Below are 21,200 nucleotides of genomic sequence, written 5' to 3'. Positions count from 1 at the left end.
ACAAGCTTCTGTGGGATATTCCTTATTGTAAATAACTTTGTAGAGTTATGCAAAAATATATGTTGTGATCTTTAGACATTTGGTTTACAAGAATGTCACACCTACATTCAGAACACCTTAACCGAAATTTAGACAGATCAACTAAATATACTTTGTTAGATTATTCTAATCTACTTGTGAAATGGCAAAATTTATAATTGTTACAACTGTGACAGTGTCCCAGATTTTACCACAAGACTGAACCATCTGTTTGAATGCCTTTAAGAATGGTACCCAGGTTTTGAATCAACTAACTATTTGATGCTTTCAGGATGGTTATCCAAATTTTATTACCTTCAATATTTCAATATTAGATTGACTGTGTTATCAGTTAAGTGGATACAGATGGCTACCTTCAATATTAGATTGACTGTGTTATCAGTTAAATGGATACAGATGGCTACCTTTAATATCAGATTGACTGTGTTATCAGTTAAATGGATGCAGATGGTTACCTTCAATATCAAATTGACTGTGTTATCAGTTAAGTGGATACAGATGGCTACCTTCAATATTAGATTGACTGTGTTATCAGTTAAATGGATACAGATGGCTACCTTCAATATTAGATTGACTGTGTTATCAGTTAAATGGATACAGATGGCTACTTTCAATATTAGATTGACTGTGTTATCAGTTAAATGGATACAGATAGCTACTTTCAATATTAGATTGACTGTGTTATCAGTTAAATGGATACAGATGGCTACTTTCAATATTAGATTGACTGTGTTATCAGTTAAATGGATGCAGATGGTTACCTTCAATATCAAATTGACTGTGTTATCAGTTAAGTGGATACAGATTGCTACTTTCAATATCAGATTGACTGTGTTATCAGTTAAATGGATACAGATAGCTATTTTTTACTCATTTGTGGTTCACGTTTCATTATTCAGTTTTATTGTATGGTCTTTGATGAGCTCTTACAGAAACAGCAGTGTACCATGTATAACAAAGCTCTGTATATATATTATGCTCTTGGACTCTAGCTTTTATGGAACTTTGTTTCTCCATACAGAAATATAGCTGTTTATTAGTAGTTTAGTTCCTGCATATTCTTGGTATATACAGGAAACAAGCATTCAGAGCATCCATTGTTAAAAAGGACTGTAGTGGTGTTTTTCTTTCATTCTCTTAGCATCTTCTGTATTAAAATTCTGGAAACCAGGGAGCCTGTGAAATCCATCCTTATACTGTTGGGATGTCTTGATTTATTGTACAGACATTAAGGTTTCCTGTGGTATACAACCTATCACTTGTTAACAATCACATCAACAGAAAGAAATTCATATCTTTTATCTATTTAAAGTGTCAATTGCATTTCTGGATGTTGCTTGTTCAGATGGTTCATGAATTATGGATGTTTATCTGTGATACATAGCCATATTAGGTCTTTATTGTCAACATATTTTAACCCAATCCTGACTGTTTTGAGGGCATTATCTTCACAATATTTCACATAGAAATTACCAATTACTGGTGACAGGAGTGAGTGCATGACTAAGCCCTCTTGTTGTTGGAAATATTTATCTTCATTTTATAAGTTGTTTGTCTGTTAGACATGTTTCTTGACAAATTATATCACTTTCAAGCTATTAGTTGAGTATCTGCAATATTTCAAGACCTTTAGTGAACAAGTAGGGCACATTAAAACTGATCATTAGTCCTAGTGAGGTTAGCATGGTTGCTTATATAATCTTTACAGTATGGATTGAGTTATTAACATAAAAGGATGTTTCACCTGTTAACGGTGATAATAAATCTAAAGGATATCTTGGCCTAGTTCATGTGGTTGTGTTATGGCTTACCGTTGTTTTACTGTTTCTTTTCCAAGTTCTTTCTGATGTTCCTCAAAATGTTAATAAATCTTTATCTCCATTTCATACATTGGATTATACTTTGCCTTTCTGTAGTAGCCATCTCTTTCAAATAGGTTTGAACTTGATGGTGTATTATTTATGTCTACAATTACATTGGCATTACCTATGTATGCTGGTAGACCTGTTGTGTTAGTTTTTCTTTCACGGAGGTATTCTACAAAGGTTTACAATTGATGGTTTTTTGACCTGCTGACATTCTTTTAATCTCCAAATGTTTTTCTTCTTCTGGTACATTGTACGTTATGCCTTCTATGGTTGTACCTGAATTTTACGTTAGTGTTTTCTCTTAAATATTAGGGAAAAGTTTAGCTTTTAGTAAACTTTCATAATGTTCTGCTGATGGTCACTTAAGTACATTTAGGTGTATTTGTAATGTTGAGATTATTTTGGTTTTCAGAAATGATTAATTAATTTAGTTTCTTTCTCTGACAAGTGAATGGGTTTCTAAAACAGCTTATAGAATGGCAAAATAATATATACAAAAGAATTTATTCTACTTTTAATCATACCTCTAAAATAATTGCTTCTGCTTATTCTAAGTATATACACAGAGGAACTTATAAAGTCTTTATAAAATGCAGTATGTTGAATATTATCAGAGGGAAACCACGAGATTTGAAAATTAAACTTACACATACAAAATGTATGTATTATTTGTGTATGTTGAAAAATTCTAATGGTAAATTGCTAATTATTCCAAGATATTACACGTGCACAACATAGTGGGTGAGAAGTGAAACCTAAAGGAAAACAAAAATGTAAAGCTTACTAAATATCCAGAAATGTGTTTCTAAAAATGCTTTACTCTGTCCTTCTGTATCATTGTCTATAATATTCTTCAACCAATATCAAAATAGTTGATAAATAAGGATCACAAGTTGTATACAATTGACAACCAATATCAAAATAGTTGATAAATAAGGGTCACAAATTGTATACAATTGACAACCAATATCAAAATAGTTGATAAATAAGGGTCACAAATTGTATACAATTGACAACCAATATCAAAATAGTTGATAAATAAGGGTCACAAGTTGTATACAATTGACAACCAATATCAAAATAGTTGATAAATAAGGGTCACAAGTTGTATACAATTGACAACCAATATCAAAATAGTTGATAAATAAGGGTCACAAGTTGTATACAATTTTTGAGAATCTATTACTTTAATTCCTGGAAACTGTAACTATAACTTTACTTCTAATTTTCAACCTGTTGTGTGTTACTTTAAATAAAATCAAGCATACATGAGTTACGTTTAACAGCAATCAATACTTGAACTTTTATTTAATATTTTAAATCTGAATATCAACATTTAAATGTTCCTTTTCAATTTGTTTCAATAAGAACATTAACTGACAACAAACTGAGTCCTTACACCCTTTTGTGCTAATCACAAGTGGTTTTATTAGCATTTTGTGTACAGATGTATATATAATTAACTTTAATTACCACCACTTTAATATTTTACTAACTGTGAAAAGGGATTCTTTGATGGATTCTGAATTGCTGAAACACAAAATATTCAAGACAACAGCAAATATGTATGTATAAAAAAAATGTCAAAATTTTTCATCCTGCTTAATAAATTTACCACTTAAAGAAAATAAAGAAACAGTTACAGAAAAAAAAAACGTTTTCTAGAATACATAAATCAAAATAATAATAATAAATGAAGGCTATCACTGAGAGGTCCTAATCTGGCAGTAGCAGCAGAATACTGCATAATTACAGCTTTACTTGGTGTTAACACAGTATTTAAGAGCTTCTTAATGGGGATTTACCAAATAATCCCTTTTCAGGTGTAGAATTTCCTTGAAGTGAAACAGTGAGGAAGTTCAAACAACTTCAAACTTATCTACAATCAAGATAGCATCTGAGGAATACTTTACAGGTTCTGATCCTTCTACAAGTGTAACATCACGAACCTATAAGAAAGAAACAATGGAATTAAAAAAAAAATCATTTTATTTGAGCACTAGTGTTATTAACTTACATTAGATTATTTCTTTATTATGTTCATTAACAGCATTTTTTTTTTTCTAAAATTATGATAATATGCTTTTACTGCAGAGATGGTTTTGCACTGTTAGTTTAACAATAGTACTTAGGCCTAATCTGATTTTCTCAAGCTGACTAAACCTCATGAAATATTATTGATTATGGCCAATAATATCTGATAAAACAATACATGCTAATCATAAGTACAAGAGTAAGGAAGTATATTTATTTACTCATTACTAAGTTAATTCATAGTTTTATTCTACACAGGTAGCTTTCTCTAACCAGAAGTTGATATCAGTCCAAACTTGTGACAGGTAGTTTACTATTACACAAATAATAGTACCAAGAGAACATAACATATACTTATTTTCATTTTTTGATATTTTACTAACCAGAATATTGCAGAAGAGTGTTTTGGAATAAAAGTTTACAGTTACTGGGAAAAATCCTCAGGACCACCATTACAAGAAAATTCCATAGCTCCAGTTTTATTAGTCACATCAATGAGAGGAACCCTCCATTCTAAAACATTCTTTCGGCTGTCATGGTGATATTCACCATCACACTCGTTTACAATGAGGTTACTGGGTCCCGATCTAATAGAGATATATAGAGCATTATATATTTTTAAAATGTCTTTAAACAAATTACATCAGAGAAATAATACACTTTATGATTAATAATTATAATGCACACTTCAAAAATACAGTGGAACCCCTCTAAGCGGCCACCCCTCAGATTCAGTCATCCTTTAAAATTGGTCATTCAATCACAGTCCCTTTTGTTTACATAATCCCTAATTATGTACAGTGGAACCCTCTAATCAGGCCAGTTTATTTCAGTCCCAAAGGTGACTGCTTTAGAGAGGTTCCACTGTACATTATAAAATAACTTAAAGGTTGATTCTTTTAGCCCTAATTGCTTTCTATTTAAAGAACTAATGATTAATTTGAATAATTTTACTCTTATAATTCTTCATCTTATCCTGATGTCTGATTGCTTCATTAATACATGAATGTATTTTAACTTGTAATTTATCAAACCAGAAATGACAGGTGTTTGCATGAATTGTAAAAACATTTTACCATAAAACATGGAGAACCTATTGTCATAAGCTTAAATAATTGTTCACATCTTACAAACACGCTTGACAATATTTTATCATAAAACTTTATCATTCAACAACATTGTTCTTTTTTTAATACCATTTGGTAAACAAATATCTGGATGACAAAAAGATCTCTAAAAGTTCAATTAAAGAAGCAGTTATTATTGGAATTTATGAGTAAGATTACATAAGAAATCTGATATCAAATTCACGCATCACTAAAGCTATACAGGTGTGGTGGAATATAACAATTGGACGAAACTAGCAATCAGACTAGAAAATTGGAAAACAATGAATAAAAAAACAACTAGTAACAAAATAACTTCATTAAATCAGTAAAACAGGAACTCTAAAATTAATTTTTTGTCAAATCGTAACTTATATTTTCTACACATAAAAATTGTTATTCTTAACCTAAAATTCAACAAACCAATCTCAGTTTTCAGAAGAACTAACACCAAAGTATATACTCACGGAAGAGAAATAGATATTAAAACATCATTCAATTCCATATTTTCTTGTTCAAGCTCATACTCAATATTGACATCGCAACCACCTGTTCCATTCTCAGAAGGCCAGCAGTTAACTAAACATTAAAATAATACAAAATTATTTGACAAAGAAAATAAAACATGTTTCATGGCAGGAATTACCATTTTAAAAAAGTTCACATTAAAAAAGTAAAGCATTTATTTTAAAAAAAATATTTCAAAATTCTTAGAACTGAATTATTTTCCATTAATAAATCCATGTTCAAACTGAATGAGACTGTATTTCAGTTGATTTTGGTTCTGAAGTAGTTAATATATAATTGTGTATGTCTTTCCTCTTTTTACCTTACTTCTGATTATTCTGTTTTTTTTTTACCAGCAGAGGAAAATGATATAAAAAAATAAAACTTTCTCAAGACGACTGTTTCTAATGGAAAAAAACACTAAGTGAATGCTGAATGATACACTTTGTTTTTCACATTACATTTAAAGATAAGCAGTGACTATCTTATTTTAATCACATAAGGCCAGTGTTAGAAATGAAAAAATAAGTTGGTACACATGAAAATAGGACAAAAGATAAAAGGAAGAGCAAACAAAAAGCACCAGCACATTCTTAAGTACACATTTCTGACTATGATAATAAGTGTCAGTGTGCAACTCTTTGGGATACAAATACTAGCAAGTTCAGTCCATTTCAAACACTGCATATAGCTATTAAATGGTAAACCTTCTTTGATCAGATCTGCCACCTTCAATCAACTAAGTGCTTACTTATGCAAGGTGTTTAAACACTTTTAGCACCCACATTACAAAATAAATACCATCATTAAACAATCTCTAATATCATGTTATAACCTCTAATTCCAATCGTGAATTTCAGTACCAAAAGAATGGTTGAGCCATAAAAATAAGAAGTGTTGCAATGAAAATTGTAATAATTATTGACAGAAAATGATTATTTTCTTGGGCTATAAGTACAGTGGGCATACTACCCTAAGACTCAGAGAACAATACTTTTAATTACCAATAATAATAATATACTATTACTTAAAGTAAGAGAAAAGATGAAACAGGTTTAGCTTTTAAAAATCTAATTTATTAATTTACTTAAAATAACTTCTCCATTTCCTTTTCAATTAACAGTGTGTAACAGAAGAGCATAAAAATATGAAAAATTAACACATATATATAATATATATTCAGCAATTAAAAAATAAGTTTGTTACGTATGAAAATATACTGGACTCTCAAACATAGTTTCATTGCTCCATTATACAGATGTATGTGAAATGTAAAATGACAACTTGAGTCAAAAGATGTAGCAGTGTGGTTACATCATGGTTAGTCTACAAATATCCCTTTAAACTTTCACAGAGTATGGTAGTGGGTGCATGTCCAACAAAACAGAGTTATTAACATATTCAACTGTTTCAAGGTTATCTAGCATTAGTTGGAATCAAAAGAGAATATATCTGTCACTAGAAACAAAACTGTATTACTGTCAAATGATGGAGAATGAATAATGGAAAAGATGATTGAATTAGTCTGTGTGAGTGTAACAGCATTCAAACTGTTTGATTCCTTTAATAATGGTCAAGATTCAACATGAGGAAAATTAAGACACTATGATATGGCAGTTAACAAGCAGTAGGAAAACTGTATTAAAATCTTAAGAGAAAAATGGGAAAGCAGTTTTTGAAGGTACTGGGAATGTTAGAGCAGAAGATAAATGATTGAAAGCATTTAATATTTAAACCTTGTCCTAGTGTCCTCATAGCATAAGCTGCAAGTCATGAGGTAAAACTGTGGAGAGAATTCTCATGATACGGGGTAGTTCTTCTGATTACTCAAATTAACATCTAAATGTAGATGAAAGTTATTGTCAATCGTGTCTGCTCCATAACAGTGTACTTCCAACTCAGTGAATTAGAGACTCTTCTCAGATGCAAGTACAACAAACCATTTGTTTGTAATGTCCAACGCTGTTTCAAAAACTTGTAACCTCACATAGTTAGCACTTAGCAACTTGGAACAATTGAAATTTTGGAAGGTAAAGTCAAGAAGTGTGGAAAACAATTCTGTAAAATAAGCACATTTAATTTGGAAAATTTTTATTTTTACTACAAATTAATCACAAGATATTTATTCATGTGCTTATAAGTCTGGTAGGTTTTGTTTATGTATTTAGGAATTTTTTTTAAAGACAATGTTCAATCCCACTGCATTATCTGCACAAAAAGTTCAGCTTTAATAGTTTAATACTTCAAAGAATGCTTTCAAAATTCAACTGTTCATGCTTCACAGGATCACCATAAAAAAAACAATAACAATACTTACACTGAGCCTCTTCTAACAAAGTTCATAAGTAGAATATATCTTCCTTAACAATAAAAAAGGCCATTAAAGTTTATGAGAGTTTCAGAGACTTCAATAATACACAGTTTATTTCAGAGTCACTCATTGATTAAGTTACATTAACTGTAATTATTGCTGTAGAATTATGGTAGTTCTTCTTAAGTTATCAGAATATTAAGAACATGCTTTACTATGTTAAGTTGATAAATATTTTATGCCAAAAAAAATTTTCTTTTGTGTAATTCCAAGCTTTTACATTAAATATGAATTTTATTTTACTATGAAAATAAAACACAGACACCTTGTTTTTAATAAATGGATTTGTCTGTTTAATCACTTATGTATTTTATTCTTTAACACATCTGTCTTCACACAGTACACACACTTGACATCTTTCATAACAAAGAACTTATGAATTCTAAATATGTAATTTTCCATACTTGTAAGTGGAATGTAACTTTCATCTTGACTCTGGAACCTCCACTTCAAAACTCCCACATCAGTATTTAAAGGAAATGGCTTAGATGGATTCTTCAAACCAATCATCAGTTGTGACTTGAACAGTTCCTTGTCAATATTAGGGTGAGTCTAAAAGCAAAAACCCCAATGCAACAGCAACATATTGAAAACTATCTGCAGTGATAAACTTTAAAACGATTGCCTCCTTTCATTACTTCCATATCTTATTCAAAGTTCAAAGACTAAAAAAAATTCCAGAACTTTCAAAGGATAAAATTCTCTCTTTTTATCCAGACCTATAAACATCATTTACTTAAAAATCCAATTTCACTGTCTGGTTTACAAAATTAAAACAAGGATTCCCTTAAATGTACTAGCTTTATTTAATTATTGTTAAATAGAAGTACCACAATGAACTGTGTAAATAACACAAGCTTCTCATGCTGTTCCTGCTGCAGGTTGTTTAACTAAGTCATCACATGTGTACATGTATGAAGACAGAACCACACACCACACAGAGATACTCCACACATACAAAGAACATAGCAAGTGCACTCTAGTACCAAATCTTGCTACGAAAAGTCAAAACAGTGAATGCACCATTGAAAAAAAAAAACAAAATTATAATGTAGAATGTGGTATGAAGCCTACTGCATTATGAAAACTGTTGTATTATTGAAACTGCACCATTGGGTATTATTTCTTAACTTAGCACTTATTTCAGACTGTGACTATTTTGTTAAATGAAACGTAATATACAATTACATGGTACACCATTTTCCTTTAACTTTGTCACTCGTATATGTACTTTTATTATTCACTTATTCATTTCTGTTATTTTTTAATTATATCCTAGCATTTATTTCATTAATCTCTAAAAGATTGAAATGACATAAGTGTAGTAACTGTTATTGAAATATTTTAGCTTAGCAAGCAAAAACATCATTTCTCAGTAGACTCAAAATAATTACTTGGTTAGCGTGTCTTGTCTTCAATGCCAAAAGCTCTTAAACCTCAAAATGTAAATCCAACATTTACAAATGATTTTGCCTTTACAGGCAAAACTGCAGTTGTCAATAATTAATTTGAGAAATTTAAACCTCCGTTCTGGTGAGTAAGTTTATAATTTAAGATAATTGGACTAACAAAGAAACTTTTTTAATGTGATAATTTTTTTTATTGTGAGGATTACAGTACTTTGATGAAAACATTATAGGTTTAGGACTGTTAATTACATCATAATTCCTATGGTTAATCCATGCTTAAACAGTTCAATTGCAATTTCCAGATGTGCCTGTCAGGTTTAAACAGTCCTTATATGCTCATATAAGGGCAAAATATATACTGAATTTTACTATAACCTACACATATAAAGAGACAAACACCACACAAAAAGGCATAGAGAAAACATGCCCCCACTCTCCAAAGATTTAAATATCCCAATAAACAATATGAATATTATAAATGTAATCCTTGAAGCTTTTCCCAAATTGCTGTTTTCAACCTAGAAAACACTTAACGTACCACACAGGTTGCATGACCTAGATGGCCAGGTTTTTAGGTTTTTAATGTAACCATTATTTTACCAAAAACAACAACAAAATATAAGAATTTACAAAAACTTCAGAAAATGTAGACTAAACTTTTTATCACTATAATTTCAAAATACATCTAAAGGTATATCTATATTCTAAATTTTATACAAGTTTTAAAAATGCAGAATTCTTAACATTTACATTATTTCTGCAATTTCAAAGAAAAGTATTCTTATAAAACAACATGAAAATGTCACAAAAATTCTGTTTTGTTACTTCATCATTAAAGTTACTTACATACATAAAACATATGCCACAAATACATGCTAATTTTCATCAAATCATTTCACAAAAGAAATTCAACGGAAACATGTAATAATATAAAAAAATTCCAACTGTTTCACAAACAATTTTTAATTTATGTGAGATTTAAATTCAACATGATGCACACGAATAATAAGTGAAGGTAGAAAATTTATGAGAACTAAATCAGAACACATAATAAAACTTAAACAGATGAGCATAAATCTTTGTAGTAAATCACATAATTTCCAAAACATAACTGTCGTGATATTTTGGTTGCATGAATATCTTGAAAGTGTTATGAATAGCTGGAAGAATATTGACAAATGTATTAATGTCATTCCATTTGATTAAATATGCTTCAGTTTTAAAAGAAATTATGAAAAAGAAATTAATAAATCAAAATTTAAGGTTTGAAAAAATTTGGAAATTTCACAATTATTTTATTGTAGGTACACAAACGTGTCTTACTTTTCTTTCCAAGTTGCACAGAAATCCTACATTGTTTTAGTTATATGATGAGATTCTCTTAAGAACAGGATGTAAATATTGTGGTAACTATTTCAATTATGAACAAAACATTGAATATAATCCTATGAGAACCAGGTGAGGTGATAAGATGTACGCTATATCAAAATCACTACATTTCATTCTAAAATTGTTTGATATTTGACAAAGGTGTTCCTAAAATATTTAGTTTTAGACAAAATGTTTAACTTTGATTTCTCTATTATTTTGTGTTTATTTTATAGCAAAGCCATATCAAGTCATCTGATGAGTCCACCAAGGGGAGCTGAACCCGATTTTAGCATTGCAAATCTGTAGACTTACCATTGTACTAGCAGGGAGACTCTCTCTACTACTTATAATGAAAAATGTTATTTATTGTAATTATTTGCTTTTGCACTCTGAATACTTCACTTGAATGTTAATTTTATTTTGAACATAAAATTACTATTTATTATCTTACAGTTTTCACATTCCATTTTCACAATCTCTAGACCCTTCTAAATAAATATCAGAAGTTTCTTTAGGGAAATGCATACATTTAATTATCCTATTTTTCTTTACTATACCACCAACTCGAACTGTTATCATCAACTTACAGTACAATGAAATGTCTAAAATTAACAAATGGAAATATGTATACCATTTAACTCTTCATAAAATAACTTTGAAATATTTATGTCTTATGTGTGACTTCAAGTCTTTAGTATTTCACTTGTAATTTTTTAATGCTGATACATCAACTGGTGCCAGTCTGGCTTGACAGTTTTTACCTGGAGACACTGGGCAGAGATACTTTTGCCTAAGTAAGCTAACACTTGCACACAACTTTGTTTATAAGCTTTCACAATCCAAACAAGTTAAATATATAAAAATCATTAAACCTTTCACATATCCATTTTAAAACACAAATAATATATAATTACTTAAAATATAAATATAAAACCTAAATGCAATCTATCTATCGAAAGTACATAATACAATAAAAACTGCTAAGTGCTAAGGGCACCCCTCTCAAAAATGGACTTGCTCATTTCCCCCCCTTTGAAAATAAATGTAAAAAAGCAAGTTTCTGCTACAGTAATGACCTTCAATAGTAAAATATGTTCTTTCTAGTTATAATTATGCCATTCAACTTAAAATTATTGCTTAGCAACACTGCTTCTACTTAGTGGGTATGGCTGACTTTAAATTAAAGAAGTATTTATAACAGTTTCCTCAGGGAAACATTTTCTTTGGATGTGCTTGAGATAGTAATGTATAGCACGTGTATGATGTACCCTGGAAGTCTGAAGGAAGCATCTCCAGTACATATGTACAGTTTCTTCTGTACCAAATAACATAACAAAAGCTGCAGTTTTTTAATTGTTGTTTTAGATGTTTCTTTGGAAATAAAATAACAAAACTTAGATAATATAAAACTTTGAATTATATTTAATAATGATAATTTCATTAAAATAAAATAAGTTAGATAATATAAAACTTTGAATTATATATTTAATAATGATAATTACATTAAAATAAAATAACACTTAGATAATATAAAACTTTGAATTATAATTTATTTAATAATGATAATTTCATTAAAATGAAATAACAAAACTTAGATAATATACAACTTTGAATTATAATATATTTAATAATGATAATTTCATTAAAATAAAATAACAAAATTTAGATAATATTAAACCTTGAATTATAATATATTTAATAATGATAATTTCATTAAAATACATCAACTGAAAATTGGTTTAATTAAATTTTAAATGTAACTCAGTAACACTTTGTGATATGCACAAAAGGGTATACAAAAAGTGTACAAGTTGTTGAGGAATAATAGGTTTAGAAAGCTATGAGAACCTATGATCAGCAAAGGTTAGTTAATACCAATAATTTAAATGCTTTGTCACCAATTTGGTATCCTTGTGGTTAATGGTATTTTCAACTGTAAATCAATAATATTTCATAAGGTTTGATCAGCCCAGGAGACTTTGGTTTTTCTACACTAATATACTAAGCTAAGAAACATTAAAATAGTATAAGAAATAAAATTAAATTAGAAATATGAAATAATAAAGAAGATATATTAAATATGCTAACCAACAACACAATTCTAGACTGTATTACAAGTTTAATTTGTTTAGGCCAACAATCAAGAATGAAGTAATGCACTAAGTTATACTTGGCTTGCCCCGCTTAGTAAAGTTAGGTTAGGTTACACACACTACTGTTTGGTAGTTTATTGTAAGTGTATATTAAACATGTATTTCAAAGAGAATTTTAGTCAGAAACAGAGGAAATCAGGCATACATGTTGGTTTAGGAAGTCAACATCAACAGACCAAAATAAATCAGCTAAACAATGAATGATTTAATCAAGAAACATAAATTTGTATATACAGTGGAGTGCCATTAAGCTGCGGACCAGTAAACCGTGAAATCGCATAAGCCACTGTAGCAAGTCTTGTCCCAAAATTTTTGATGTATTAAATCTACTACCTGGCTTTTTAAAGTTTCACACACTCTCCATGTCGTTGACACTGACATGACAAATGTGAGCGAGGATTATCGCGGCTCACTACTAATTTAAGAACGTGTAAAAACACAGCTTACAAATTTAATCCTGGCTTTATAGCTTCAAGGGGATATTTAAAAAGGATTTGCTTTAATTTGGGAAATAAATAAAATATATTACAATAGAAATCGACCATTAATCTACCTTATCCACTCTCTATGTCAGCTTTATGTCAGCGCCATTGTTACCAAATCACATATCTTCACACATTAAAGTTCATCTGCGGTAAATCCGTGAAAAATGTGATCAATAATTAAAGTATTATTTTTAATTCGATAATCCGATATTTTTATGGAATTGTATAAATACTGGCCACAAACCCAATAGAAATCACTTCAGTTTATGAATTAATAGTGAGCATATCATATTGACAAATTCCTACCCCATGAGTACCAAACGTAAACATGCATCGTAAGATGTTCAGCAAAAGCTGAATGTCATAGAAAGAATATAAACGGTGAAACTCGCAGTAAAGTTAGTAGAGAGTTAGGCTTACCTGAGTCTACACTGCGTGGGTGGATTAAAGATGAGAATAAATTAAGAGCATTTCTTGATGAACTTCATGAGGATTGTTTGAAATGCAAGAGAGCTAGAACAGCACAAAATCCTGAGTTAGACAAGGCAACGTTCAATGCATTTTGTGAAGCCAGAAACAATGGAATTCCCAGATCTGGACCAGTTATTCAAGCACAAGCAGAGAAACTACACAAGGAACTTCATGGCCCTAATGAAGATCCAAAGTTTACTGTTTCAAGTGGTTGGTTAAGAAGGTGGAAGCAGCGAACGGCATATGCAAGTAAAAAATCAGGCGAGATCAAGTCAGCAGACACTCTAGCAGCAGAAGAGTTCATCCCTAAGTTCCAAGAATTCGTTGAAGAACAGCAACTTGCTGAGGAGCAGATCTATAACGCAGATGAAACAGGTCTTTACTATAGAATTTTGCCAGATAGAACTTTAGCTATGAAGAAAGACAAGAACAGCAAAGGAGACTACAAACAAATCAAGGACAGGGTGACCATGTTGTTCTGCTGCAACTGGACTGGTCTACACAAGCTGACACCACTCTGCATCGGGAAGTACAGGTCACCCAAGTGCTTCCATAAAGTGAACATGTCAACACTGCCAGTAGACTACACCCACAGCCAGAACGCCTGGATGACAACTGCGATCTTTGAAAACTGGTTTCACAAGACGTTTGTCCCTGATGTCCGGAAACACCTGAGGAACAAGGGACTAGAACCTAGAGCCTGCCTATTCCTAGATAACTGTCCAGCCCACCCACCTACAGAGATGTTAAGATCCAGAGATGGGAAGATTTTCATCTACTATCTGCCCAAGAACATAACATCTAAGATCCAGCCCCTAGATCAAGGAATTATTTCAGCTTTTAAGTCCAATTACAGAAAGAGTTAATCAAGTCCATGGTAGAAGAAGACAAGAGCGTCCCCGAGTTTCTCAAGAAGGTATGGGTTAAGCAAGAACTCTATTTATCAGAGACAGCGTGGCAAGTGGTAAAGGCAGAATCGATCCAGAAGTGTTGGAACAAGGCCCTGGGGTCCATTCACTGAAGGCAACAGAGAAGAAGACTCAGATGATGATGAAGAATTCCTTGGTTTCACCCAGCAGAAGTGAAAGAAGCAGAGCAGAAGTTAATGAAAGCTGTCCACTCTACTGTTCCCGGCCAAGAAATTCTGTCAGCGTGGTTCTCCATTGATGATGATGTACCAGTAGCTTCCTCAATTTTAGCAGAAGAGACCATGAGCGAAGATGAAGAAGAAGAAGATCCTGCCCCAGTACCTCCAACAAGAGCTGCAGATGAAACCGTAAAAGGACTTGAGGTAGCCCTAGAGTACTATGAGCGGAGGGAGACAAGCACTACAACTAAAGTCCATGATTAGAAACACCAAGAAGAGGGCAACAATGAGCAAGAAGCAACAATAACGTCATACTTTACCAAGAAATAAACTGTATTTGAACTATATTATCTGTATTTGTAATAACTCAGCATGAAACTAACCTTTTTGTTTATATTTGTTATGTTTTTAAAAAATGTGAAATAAAATTGTTTGAAATGAATTTTATTTGTTTTTTCTTATTGTTTAACTGCCAGTTAATAAATTCAGTATTAAAAATTTAATAATTTATGCAACTGCTCAATATCGCTACCACAAGATTTAAAATGGCGGGCCGCATGTAACACGGGAAGACAAAATTTTACAATAAAAGGTTTATTTTTATTGTAATCTTTATATTATTAATAAATCTTAATCAAAATTGTGTTGTATATTTTATTTATTAAAAGGGGAAAAGTGAACCATCGAATGCATTGGTCGCTTGTGTTAAAACGGCACTTGTCAATTGTATCTGAATAGTCTATACATTAATATTATAATGATCGCGAATGGCCCGGATGAGGCTCCTCGGCAGAGCTGTTGGCGACTTCGGCTTTTCAGTCACAAAGGTTTAAGCCGCAGACCACTTAAGCCAGCGGTTAAGCAGGTTGACCCCCAAATACTGCGGCTTGGCTCCCACTATATCAAAGAAAATTAACTTAAACAAATAAAACTTGAACATGTTGAAATGTTATTAGTCTGTCACATCAACAAAAACAGGAGCAAACAGTTTTAACTGTTTAATCAAAGTATAAATAAAATGTTCTAAAATATGTGAAACAAAGTTCAGCTCTTCTGTGATTACCTGTAACTGTACTTTTGTCATCTTTGTTATCCATCTGTACTCTTATACTTCCATACTTGTCATCTTTGATTCTTAACGCTACACCATGAATCTCCAAGTTCTGTAACCCACCATCTCTTAATGCTATTAAAGTTAACTTCTCTTCTATGTGAAGATGAACACTGAAAAAACAAACATGTCCAATATTTTATTCAGATGTAATCAAATGTTAACTACATAAGTGTATGTATTCAATGTCATTGAGAAAATATACTTTTACCTATATTTTATGATGCTTTTGTATATCAACGGAAATGTAAATAAATGGGGAATTAAGACAAATTTGTAATCCACTGAATCTAAAGCCAACTTTATTGATTTGAATATGTCATAAACAGTGGTGGTGCCATGGGGTATATGTTTCTGATATGTAAACTATGTCTTTATGTTGTATTTCTTTTGATTTGTAGCTCTACTCTTAATGGTATATTAAATGTTCAATCTAAGCTAATCTTGATTTTCTTTATTATTATGTATTACCTTGGGTAGAATTTAGGTGAGCTTCCTCTTTTACATATACACATATTTTCATAAATAGATTATTTCTAATTTGTAATAATGAATTATTAATCAGAGTGAGTTTCCAATGAAAACTGCATTGAAACGCAGTTCAAAATAGCACACCTTTCTGAAATGTACCTTGGTATTTACATTATTATAATTTACCATCTATACTTCATATTGATGGCATTTTGAGAAGCCCCTCCACAGTATACCTCAGCCCCCCCAACAAAAATATCCTGGTGTTGCCACTGGTCATAAATTAATTTATTTTTCAATTTCGTACACCAAATGTAATATAAACACTGCTACTTAGATAATCTATTTACAATATTTACAAACCATACTTCAATAACATCTTAAATGTTACAAATATTTGAAAGGAATTCATTAACATTTTCCATTAGGCTTAGCTTTTTTTCTTTTACACAAAATCTTAGAAAATATCTTAAGAGTTGTGAAAAAAGGATTTTTTTTAACTGGGTTATAATGCGTTAAAATCAAGATATTTTATTAACTAACCTTCCTTTCCTAATATTTTGGCACAATCCTACCTTTCTGTATGAACAGGAGGAGGTACAGTTTTGGACAAAACAGGCTGTTTCATGGCACTTGCTGAAGTAGCCACATCTTAAAAGAAATTAACACCTTTAAATGATACCCAGGAAAAATATGTTACTGTATATTGTTTCTAGCTCAAGCACTTATTTCTAATGCCTTAATAATGCAATAACTTTTTTGTATTAACAAATGGCTAAAAAAACTACAAAAGGCTATCAGCCACCATCTTTAAATTTGAACTACTGACCAGAATAACGACAGCCAGTCAAGAGCATCCTGCAACTTAGAATTTAGGAAATAATTTGTGTCATCACAGATTTGAGCTCAGTTCACTAGCTCCCTAATTCAGAGCTGTATTAAAAGGTCAACACATGCCCTGCAATAATATTTTTAACACGAAAATAAAGTATAGCAAGTTTTTATTTTTCCATGTACAAGTTCTTGAAAATCTGAAAATATCACTGGTTTAAGTTGAAAGAAATATCTGTCTTTAATTGAGAAATTACTCTCGAGTTAAATTATTAAACTGAAATGTGAAAATTTTCAGAGTTCCTGCACTTTTCAGGCAAAAAAAAATTCCAAGATTTACACTGTTAACCAGTTTACTTAGAAATTCATCCAAAATAATTTTGTACCAGTTAATGCTTACCCAGTGTTTATTATTATGTTCATAATCCTGTTAAATATATGAATGATAAAATTTGATAGTTGACATTTTCACTGATTAAGCCTTAGTAACCACTAAACTGACATAAATTTAACAAACTGTTCAAAAGTAAAGTAAAAGACAAAATTTACATACCATAACAATTTCTGGCTTTGTTTTTAGTTCAAATTACTTTTCATACAAGGAAGGTACAGAAGGTGGTGAAAAAATGCTCCCCCCCTTAAAAAAAAATTAATTTGTTATATCTTTTATTAGATGACGGAAAAATCTGTAAAACTATATGTCTTTTAGAAAGCACTCAACAAGATCTGTTCAAATATGATCTCAAATCCTAATTTTAAGATTAGTTCTTTCTTAATTACATGAACTTTTCATGATTTTAAGTTATATATTCTCATAAAAAGTGTTGTGAACCTGCTGAAATTTCTCAGATCTTATTACAATAAGCCTATAACACGATCATACATGTTTCTCTGCAATAAATGAACATAAAAATGAAACTCAATAATGCAAACCAGTTTCACAAGTTAATGTTCAGTAGGCATTCCCTTGGATTTCAGTACTGCATCACATCAATGTGTCATGCTTTCAGTGAGTTTGTGCAGATATTCCTGAATGATTGACAGCCATCTTTCTCTGAGTACTTCATAAAATCTATCTTCCGTGTTTTGCTTGAGATCTTACATTAAATGGTTTAACTCAACCCATAAACTTTCAATCAGATTGACATCAGGTGCTTGATATAGTCATTCCATAACATTAATTTTCATATTTCTGAGACATCTTTAAACAACTCCACGATTAGAGAAACTTGTTTGATCATTTTGTAGGCTAACTGGAATAAGATCTCTGAACAACAGCAAAGTGCACAACACTTTGTATGATAATATATAACTCAAATCATGAAGAGTTAAGGTATATATGAAATACTCATGTTAAAATTAGGAATTGAGATCACATTTGAACAGATCTCATTGAGTGCATTCCAAAAACATACTTTCACATACTTTTCTGTTATCTGATAAAAGATAACAAAATTTTCAAGAGGGGCACTTTTTGTTCCTCACCCATATATGTACTTATTCACTAATGAGCAGTGAGTTGCATAAAAAAGTTGATGCAAAGTGCTCAAAGTTTACTAGCCATAATGTTGTTTCAAACCCCAAGTTGTCATATTTTCACACCAAGTCCCTTACAAATCGCACATGACAAATTGTACACAACCCATTTTTTTGTACTTTGGATTAGCCACACCCAACTGAAAGAGAGCTTAAATTATTTTTGAATCAACTGACTAGTGGATACCCCCCCCCATCACTTGAATCAATTGACTAGTGGATACCCTCCCCCATCACTTGAATCAATTGACTAGTGGATACCCCCCCCATCACTTGAATCAATTGACTAGTGGATACCCCCATCACTTCACCCCAAGATATGAAACTTTTTCCTTTACTTAAAATCCCTGCTTATTCATTAACAAACACTTCATATATTCTCACTAGCACCAATTATGGACAGCAAATACAAAGTAATTAAAACACAAAACAGTTTGACTCATACTTCCTATGTATGTGTGTGTATATACATACAGCTCAATTTATATAACCAACATATTTTAGTGTATTTTCTGTTAAACCTCACAAAAGTATATTTTTATATACAAGAAATTAAAGAATGACATCTTAAGTTACACAGTTTTAAGACTTATGTCTTTCTAAGGTTGACTGTTTACGAGGCATCAGCTGAAGGTTGGCATGTATGTTATCTATACTCCCTTGTTTCTTTAAAAAAAATCACCTTTAGCAATATTTGATATAGTTAACACTAACAACTAAATTATTATCAACTTACACATCTATAATATCTAATTTTCAACTGATTTTTATGTCATTTCAACAAGAAGAAATTGCCATGAAATGTGTTACAAAAAGATGGTGTCTATTTTTAATCGTAACCTGTTGTTTGATGTTGAAGGTTGTTTGACAAATCAAAATGTTTTCCTGTAGCTTTATACTCTCCATCTTACAGACCACACACATACCTTTTACAGGTAAAGAAAACATAGTTACTTAAAGCATATGATGAAATGAATTCTCATAAGAAATATTTTATTTTTCAAGAAGTATTCTAAAACAAGTGCATGTAAATGCTGAATTTACTTACGCTTTGTGGAGAAGATTTTAGTTATTAAAGAGTAATTATAGTGAACAATTCAGTAAGACTGTACACAGCAGTAAATATGCCTAACCTCAGACAGACAGCATTTAGTAACAGCTTACCTAATAAATATTGTGATACTTAAGGAGCTACAAACAAATCAAAAAGTAAGTTCATATTTTACTTACTTTCTCCTTCGGACTTAAGCTGATCAACAAAAAGGTCCACATCTTTAGTTTTACTTCCTAACTTTAGAGCTTTACTTGGGCCAGATGGTCGACTAAAAGAAATTTGGTAAAATGTTTAAGAAATATGTTATTATGCATTATAAAATATTTTTAGTTAGGTAAATACCAAGGTTCCTTTAAGCTTTTAAATTTCCAAACTTACAATGAAAGTGATACATTCAGTTCCTATTTTTCATATCAAGTAACAGACTCAGTAATAATTTGGTAATATTGTCTATTACAACCATACATTCTTAAAGCGGACTGCTATCACAGAAAATAATTTGAGCTGGAAATTAAAATTAAACTTTCCTTTAACCTTTCCTATAAGTTGTCTGAGAAATCAGACACCATCCTTGTTTTAAAAAAATATATGCCTGAGTTAATCCTGGTTAAATTTTAAGACACACACACAAACACTCATACCTAATGTACTTAATTCAGACATTTTTACCTTCAACAAATATATATATATAATTGTTTCTATCATTAAAACCATATTACAACGTTCAGTTTAATACTTCCACATGTAAAACATATTTGTAGAATCAGAACTAAAAATACCTTGGTGCTGAAAAGCTTGGTTTAGGTAGAGGTTCTGGCATAGTTGAAGCACTATCTCCAATGACTGAGAGGGTGCCAAACCCATGTTTCCACTACCAAATCTGATCCAAAACCTGGTGTTCTTCCCTTTCTTGCAGCTTCTTGCCTTAACGCTGTAGTTCACGAAGCCTTCTTTTCTTTCATTTTGTTTTGCCTCTCTTTCTTGAGTCTAGTAATTATAATATTAAACATTTTACACAATAAAATTATTATATGACAAGACACAGAAAAAACACCAACAATCAATAGTTTTATTACACCTGTATGATCACGAAGTTTTAGTAATATATCTTATAACATATCCCAGACAGACAGAATACCTAATTAACACAATAATTTTCTTCAATTATCTTGCTTTATAATTAGCTGTAACTTGGAACATAACTAATAGTCAAAATACAGGTTTTATGACAGATCATTAGACTGTTTTAGAAACCATAATATAATGGAACTCTTGCTTAAATGATATGAGAAAAAC

General features: G+C 30.8%; 1 pseudogene across 1 annotated transcript; it reads right to left on the bottom strand.

Moving 5' to 3' along the window:
* Positions 1-3,626: 3,626 nt before the first annotated feature.
* LOC143243740 (coatomer subunit delta-like) lies at positions 3,627-20,744 on the bottom strand (annotated as a pseudogene). The gene is made up of 9 exons (XR_013024752.1): positions 20,684-20,744; positions 20,081-20,172; positions 17,059-17,134; positions 15,972-16,125; positions 11,467-11,475; positions 8,330-8,477; positions 5,515-5,626; positions 4,325-4,528; positions 3,627-3,856 (listed from the first exon to the last, which is right to left on the bottom strand). The product of XR_013024752.1 is annotated as a coatomer subunit delta-like (transcript).
* Positions 20,745-21,200: the final 456 nt, after the last annotated feature.

The sequence above is a fragment of the Tachypleus tridentatus genome, unplaced genomic scaffold (assembly GCF_004210375.1).
Source record: "Tachypleus tridentatus isolate NWPU-2018 unplaced genomic scaffold, ASM421037v1 tig00692336_pilon, whole genome shotgun sequence".
Classification (NCBI taxonomy): domain Eukaryota; kingdom Metazoa; phylum Arthropoda; class Merostomata; order Xiphosura; family Limulidae; genus Tachypleus; species Tachypleus tridentatus.
The sequence above is the reverse complement of the archived record's forward strand: the minus strand, read 5'-3'. Positions and strand labels throughout refer to the sequence as shown.